The sequence below is a fragment of the Musca autumnalis genome, unplaced genomic scaffold (assembly GCF_047663935.1).
Source record: "Musca autumnalis isolate F117 unplaced genomic scaffold, ASM4766393v1 scaffold_3, whole genome shotgun sequence".
Classification (NCBI taxonomy): Eukaryota; Metazoa; Arthropoda; class Insecta; order Diptera; family Muscidae; genus Musca; species Musca autumnalis.
This window is the reverse complement of record NW_027411866.1, coordinates 220,034,173-220,042,624: the sequence shown is the minus strand read 5'-3', so window position 1 is coordinate 220,042,624 and position 8,452 is coordinate 220,034,173.

The following is an 8,452-nucleotide window of genomic DNA, read 5'->3' as shown; positions in this document are numbered from 1 at the left end:
CAGTTTGTTAAACAAGTTCATTATTCGAACAGAATTAATTATTCATAAAATGAAAAAAAGATATTTGAGTTGAATGCATTAGAAATTTATATCATAAATTATAAAAGCGGGAGCTTGAGCTTCAATATATCCCATGCATTTGCAAGATTTAATTTAAAAGGCAACATGTTAATCATACATTATGTCGTCAGAACGCAATGTTATTCAAGTCCTCAACTTCCAGCTTCAATGAAGAAATTGCGGAAGTTAGCCATAACATTGAAGAAAATACATGCAAATATTATAAATCGCACTTTGCTTGATATCATTTGTATATGACAACTGCCGCACAAATTAAAAAATGCATAGAATTTGAAATAGTTTGATCTCTACTCTAAAGGAAAGAATTAAACGTAAACGTTTCCCAGCAAAATTTGAAGGAAGGAGTTCCATGCGATGACGTGATTTCATGGCATCTTTTGCATTGGTTCAAACGAAGTCGTGAAAGATCCGATCTTTTCATTAGCATTTGAACCAATGCACACTGCACAGTGGATCCACTTGTATGAAGAAAGTGGCCAAAAATATTTAGAGTGTAAAAATCAAGCCAATGCGCCGGTTACAGCATTGTGCTGCTGCGAAGAGTGTTTTAAGAAATCACGAGCGTAACATCCTCCCCCCTTTCCCCTATGGAGGGGGTACACGGTAAGAATTGTTTTATGCTGTTAACCCATATCGTACCGAGAAAATTTTTTTATTTATTTTTTTAAAAACAAAACACTTTATAGGGTAATTAGGATCCACTGATGTCAAAAATCAACTCAAAAAAATTTTCCGATTTTTCGTTTTCCCGGAAAGTGGTGTTCGAAATTTCGAACACTGGCACTTAAGCTATATGTTTAGGAGTAAAATAAAATTGATTTATTTGCCGTTTTATTGATTTATTTCACAATATTTGTATGAAAATATGGTTGAAGATTGGTATTGAGACTTCTTTGGACCTACAAAACTTTTCCCCGAAATGTGTCAGCACTGGTCCACGTTTTGAATTGCCCCCCATAGAACTGTACCGCCCGATTTTCGGGAGATCTCAAGGATTTAGCTGCATTATCCTACAGAAATGACTGTAAATTTATACATATTTAGTCTTTTTTGAGGTTACTTAACTTTCCTCCAGAAATTTGTCAGCATAGGTCCACGTTTTATATAGACTCCGTTGAATTGTACCTAACGATTTTAGGGTTTTTCAGACTTTTAGCCGCACTATCCTTTAGAAATGCCTGAAATTTAGTATTTAGTCTTATATGGTGCTATTATAACTTTTCCCCGCAATTTGTAAGTAAATTTCCACGTTTTGATATACTCATCGATATGTAGGTTAAGTACCAGCGTTCGAAATTTCGAACAGTCAACTTTGCACATCTGTAAAGTAGCGCTTGCGCATGTAAATCAAGTTCTCTATATTTTGTGAAACGGCTACATATATTGGCAATAATTCCCCATGATTACTTTTTTAATTTCATTTTTTTATAATTTTTTAAAGTTAATTTAAAAAAGATCCAAAAATATAGGTTTTAAAAATCTACCCTTAACATCGAGGGGGAGTTGGGGTTTTCAAGGGAACAATTTTTTTTATTTGCTGACAAATTAGACTTTATAAATATACCAAAACTTGTTTAAAATTTAAACTTTTTTACTGTTCGAAAAATCGAACACCAAGTACGAAATGGGTTAATACAAAATGACATGGACAAAGGTCCCGATTATCTTATGATGCAAAAATAGTCTTGGGGAAACAAAACAATCTCTAAAACAACATAAAATCCAACCAATTTAGCGGATTAAAAAAATCAACATTTTTGTCTGAAAATTGGTAAAATTTTTAATACAGATCTTATAGCGTTCTTCCTGGAAGGCACGTACCGCCAACGTAAGACAAATTTGGAAGAAGATTTCTTCATCTTGCCACTGATACCAATCATGTTAATGTACGTGACCAGATAACAGAGTTATACACTAATATATTCATAGAAACCCTATTCTAGGACACCTTTAGTCAGCAGCCCATCATTTATAGTCTGGCACTAGATGGCAGCTGATTTTAATACTGAATAATCTTAAACCCATGAACTACTTTGGAAAATTATTCCCGAGGTGGGCACTGGTGGGCATCATGACTAAAACTTTCTGTCAAATTTAAGTATATGATCGAATTGACATTACAAAATACACTAAGAAAATATGCAGCCAATTAGAATTCTACAACACGCTAAAACAATATTTTTAATGAAAATTAAGCTATTACATTCTCCTTCAAAATCCACTATAATATTTTGCTGTACGTAGTAGTTTCGCGATATTTTGAATATATTTACTTGCACTTAAAATATAGGCTGTACTCACAACAAAAAATATTAGTCAAATGTCCTGGTTTTTGAAGCTATTCTTAAGAAGATCGCGTTCGAATGGAACAAAAATTAATATATTTTTAAAAAGGTCCATGTCATAGCTGTCAGATTTGCCAGATGTTGTACCAAAATTTTGACATTCATTTTTTTATTTTTGGCCAATGGGTGGATCCACTGTGCACTGGTCTGAAATCCAAATTTTCTGGCCAAAACTATTTGTACGTCCTTTTTGTATTGATATTTAGTTTTATTTATAATTACTGTCACAACATATTAATTCAGAATTATTTTCACCCTGAATTTCCAAAAAACCGTTAAAATATATTAAACAGGGTGATCCCATTGTATGGTGTCTAAACTAAAACTTCGACCTATGTTTATTATTTTTGGTGCGAAGGGTTCATATCTTCTAAGAAATCAAAATGCAAAATTAAAGCTAAATCGGCTTAAAAGTATGGCTAAAATTGTCAAATTATCTTAAATTGGGGGTACCCTTATATGGGGGCTATACTCCAACGTGGACCTTTGTCGGCAATTTTTGGTTGAAATATTCTCTGGACTTTCAAAATAAAAATTCCAAGTTTTCAGGAAAATCGGTTCAAAATTGTGTTTCTTAAAATTAAATTTGTACCAGCCGAATATGAAATATTTCGGAATTTGATGTAGCCTGAAAAAATTGTGCATCATTTATCGCAACGAATCGCACCTTGAAATGGTTTTTTTTTATTAAAGTATACACATCAAAGTAATTTAGATTTTTTTTCTTACATCGACCACTAGCGATCAAAATTATTTCGGTCCAGAACAACTTTACCATTGAAACAAAATGTAAGAATTTAAGAGTGTTCCAGAAATTTGTTGATAACTTTGTTCTTAGACCGAATTTTTCTTCTGTTCTTTTTGGAAAATTAATCTATTTGCATTCGTCTTTCTTTTCCATATTTGAGTTTTACCTATACATTTTTACTTATTGCTATTTTATAACCCACAAATTTTCACAAAATACTGCGCACTCAACCCGATTAATAACACAGTAAACAAATCTCTATTTCGACTCCTTCTCGTCTAACGGTAAATGCAAATTTGGAATAAACAATCTTTTTTTTTGTGTTTTGGAGTGTTTACTTCCATATTGCGAAGAAAAAAACTCAAAAGAAGAATGTCAAAAAATTGACTTTTGGTCAAAGAATTTAAATTTGGGACGTTGTATGTTGTGTCAAAGGCAGCCGTGTGCATTATTTTTAATGAATTTTGTTCCACGGTGTGGGAGATACTTTCTCCACAATATCTAACGAGCGACATTTTGTCCGAAGCTAACGTACATGAGTGTGCCCAAGGCTTTGTAAGTATTGGATTTCAACAATGCTTTGGAGCTCTCGGTAGGTCCAGGTTTAGTTAGTATTAATTATATATTTAACTAGCGGACCTGGTCCACGTTGCTGGCCCTTGAAACAGTTTTTTGTTACTTTAAGTCAGCAATTATAGTTTTCTTGCATCGCTAATTAGTCGGGATCTGCAAGTGACTATAAATAAAAAATCTTCAGATTTGCTTGTGTCGATATGCAATTTTAACATACCGCCAAAAAGCTGATGACTTGAGGCATGGAAGTGTTTGTCTGAAATCTAAAGGTGAATTGCTTCTTAAATTACTATGTGCCATCGTAAATTCGTTCCCGGTGATAACTTATATTTAATATTGCATATGAGCCCTTCATTCATATGAATGTCCAGTGGCAACTTAAGGGCAGCTGTGTTCTCCATCCACCTTCTTATAAAATATATCTTTTATAGCGGATGAATCTATAGCTATCGATATGTTGCCTTCTAATTCAAATACTTGCTTTCCAATAAGACCAAAGCTTCGCTATGCATAACACCTGGTATTTCCATTGATTTTTAACATATTTAAGAAAATGGGAGTGGTCGCGTCTTATGGTTTGTAAACTTTACATATATAGCGCATTTAAAAACAAGTAAGCAAAGGCTATAGTCGGACGGGGCCGACCATGTGATACCCTACACCACAACCTATCGGAATTAGCTATGTGCAACCGCCTTGCACGCTGAATGTCCGGGTTCGATTCCCATCAAATTGTCAATGGTGACAAAATACCCCTTAGTAATGTTGGCGATATTTGCTGAGTATTTCAGCCATGAAAAACGTATCTACAAGTAGCAACTTAGGACACTATCAATAACTTAATATGAATCCGTTGATATGAAAGAAGCCTACCTTGTCTTTACTGGGATGTTTGTGCAAAAATATATAAATTATACATTTCTAAATTATATTCGAACATTGGAAAATTCACATTGATTAGCCCCTCCTGCTACATCTTCAAATTGTCTTTGAGTATCAGGTTCCTCTTTGGAATACACCTAAAATAAATACATATGTACATATATACCACTCAATTTGGTATATTTGATTATTGGGAAAATTGGGAGTTTATTGAAGATCTATCGTCCAAAATTGTGCACTTGTATTTCAAATATGCTTCGAAAATAGTTCGTTGTGGGCATATATTGTGATATATAAAATATATTTTATACCGGTAGAAATAACTAATAATGAATAGAAGTTCAAAAATTTTGCATGCAAACAAATGTATAAATCCCAAAATTATTCATATTCAATTAAACAGCAACAAATGTAGTATAAGTCAGCGGCGCTAACCGAGATATACCTTTAGCCTCTAAAAATATTTTTATTTTGTAACACGAGTTTGCTTCAAAATACGTGGAATCTGTAGGTATCGTAATATGGTGACATACCAAATCAATTTTAGTAAGCTAAATTTTAAGTTTTGGAAATATTTGAGAAGTATTTTTTCAGATTTGTAATTTTAGTTGGAGCCGGCAGGGATTTTTGGAACTTCTGAACTATTATCTCAGGAAGTATGACTTACCCCGGGAAAGGGACCAGAATACGGAACGTAAAAAGAACCTTCTGCAAAAAGAAAATAATAATCAATAAGATCCGATACGGGTCTTCAAACTGCACTTTTCCCAAAATTTGTGTGGGAGGTACTCGAAGGACGGACAGATATAGTCCATATTCCGACCTGACACATGACTGGATGAAATAATACGATGTGTAAATTTTCGACCAATAAGAAAATCCCCAATCAGAAAATCTGCTGAGAAAATTCATAACGATTCAAAGGGACTCTTAAATTTCCCTTTTCCGAATTTTGTGTAGGAGGTACCCTAAGGACCGATATAGTCTTATCCGATCTATATCTGGAAGGAATAATAATATGTATATGGAAAGTTTGGAGCAAATCGATTGCTCACTTCGCCAGTTATCGTTCACACAAATTTTTGAAAACAATTTTGAACTTTTTTGGGGGAGGTGTGGACCAACATAGCCTACATTCGAACTTAAACAAAGCTTGGGCAAAATATTACGAAGTATAAAATTTGGTTCTAATCGGTAAATCCGTTCGAGAGTTATCGTGCGCACCAGCCACCTAGACATTAAGAGAGACAGATGAACGGACAGGGCTAAATAGACTCTACATTGTCTGAAACGAATTTCGTCCAAATATACTTGGGGTCTAAAACCTATATTTCGATGAGACACATCTTTGGTCGTATTTTACCCTTACCCTAAATCCTGAGGTATAACATAGGTGGCGAAGCGACCCCATGTTGCAATATTTTTATAAAAATCCAATTTGACAACTGAACTGAAAATTTCTCTGTCATGATAGAGACAATTTGTAGCATGGGAGGAAATTGTGGTTCTCTACACAAAACACATTATATATCAGCCAGAAGGTGCGTTATCTAGCAGACACATTATTGCAATTCGCATCAGGGGGAAGATCAGTAGTTATTTCTCCATATGTAGGCTTCTTTGCCGGTATATGCCCTCCAGGAATGAAAATATGGACCAAAAATAAAATTCATACAAAAGTAATGGTCTATGCCAACCGTTAAATAATATCAGATAATCATGCAAAACTATAGGCATTTTCTTCAACCTTAACTCTTACCTCGTGCAAAATTTCTTGACTATTAATGGGTACTTTACACGGTATGTTTTTTACATATGAGTTGTCACTTCTCCCATACAAAATGTATATGCAAAGTGACAACTCATATGTAAAAAACATATCGTGTAAAGTACCCATAAGCTATAATTGCGACCTCTAGCCGGTTTATGATTACACTACAAACAAAAAACTGGATATATTAGGCTGTAACTGTGTTATCTGATCACGTACATCAACATAATTGACATCAATTAAAAGGTCAAGAGATCGTCTTCCAAATATAACTCACGAGTGGGGAAAGTGTCTTTCAGCAACAAAGATATAAGCTGTTTATTAAAAATGTTCACAATTTTCACACAAAAGTTGTGGTCCATTTAACCCTCTAAATATTATCTGATCGCCACCTCAAATTGCAAGCTTCTTCTTCGTCATATACTCTTACCTTATTTAAAATTTCGAGGCGATCGGACTATTATTGCGACCTACAGAGCAGCTACAAAATCTGATAAAAATTATGTTTTTGGTCCATTTCACCCGCTAAATATTTCACGATCATCACCAATCAAAATAGCGATCTATTCTGATGTGAAACCGAACTCCATACCAAATTTCGTGACGATCGGTCCATAATTGCGGCCTGGAGTTTGATTACAATTTATAATGGACAGACGGACACACGGACGGACGGACGGAGGGACGGACGGACACACATCTCAAAATCGCTTTATCTCGCCGAGATATGAAGATTGGTATATCACATTGGGGGTCTCCGACGAATATTTCGCGGTGTTACATGAATTTTTCCCAAAACAAACTTATAATACCTTTTCCACATAGTGGTGTAGGGTATAAAAATTTACATCGCATTAAAAAAAAATCATTTGCGACCCTATTAAGTATACAATTTTTTGAAAAGGGTCAAATTCTTAGTCGATTTATGCAAGTCCCTCTTTAGTAATCACCAAAATTGAGATAGGACACTGAAATTTTAGAAAGATCAAAAGATTTCGGCCTGAATTAGCTACGATTTGGCATTTAAGGCTCCAAAAAACTCGTTCCGAACTTTTTATACCCTCCACCACGTACTGTATTGAAATGATTACCAAAAATACCGAAAATTGGGAGATATCGTCCTTGGGGGCTAAATAAGGGAGTGGACCTATACCGAAAAATTTCAGGTGGAAAGTTGTATACCCTTAACGAAGACTAACTACCAAATTTCAGTCATTTCGGTGGGATATTGAGGTCACAACCTTCAAAATGCCGAATATCGGGAGGTACCCTTCTATGGGGGTTATATCAAAACGTGGACCTATATAAACATTTTACTGTAGAAATGTTTCTTCGCCTCTGGAAACACAAAATGTAAATCTAAAACCGATACTGTGGTCAAATTGGGCTAATACTTTCAAAATATCTTAAAGTGACGCGTACTATATATGGGGCGTTATATGGGGGCTATACCAAAACGTAGACCTATATAGATAAACTTCGGTAGAAATGAGTTTTAGCCTCTTGATCTGAAAATATCTTAAAAATTCCTTAAAACGACGACGCGTCACTTTGTATGGGGGCTATACGAAAACGTGGACCTACATAGCCCGCATTCAATACCGATGTAGAATTGCACGCTGATCAAGAATATATAAAGATCAAGAATATACAATGATTATTTCGAGTAGTTACAAACGGAATGACAAACTTAATATACCCCCCATCTTATGGTGGAGGGTATAAAAATATATAGAAACATCGTTGAACGCTTCTCCTTAGTTGTGAAATAAAACACATTTTCCTCAAAGTTGAAATCATCAGCGGGAAATAGGCATATTACCGTACCTCACGATTTTCGCTATTTTAAGGATTTTCGCTACATTTTTAACAGAACTAGCTGTAATTTGACATTTGCGCTTCCCTGTGGTCACGAAACTTCTCCACCACAAATCGTTAACATATGTAGGTCTATTGCTTGGTTTACATTGGAGCACTTTTCGTGATTTCGTGCGAAATCATCATGGGAGATAAATTTCCCATGAAATCATCTCATTTCGTGATTTCAGCGAA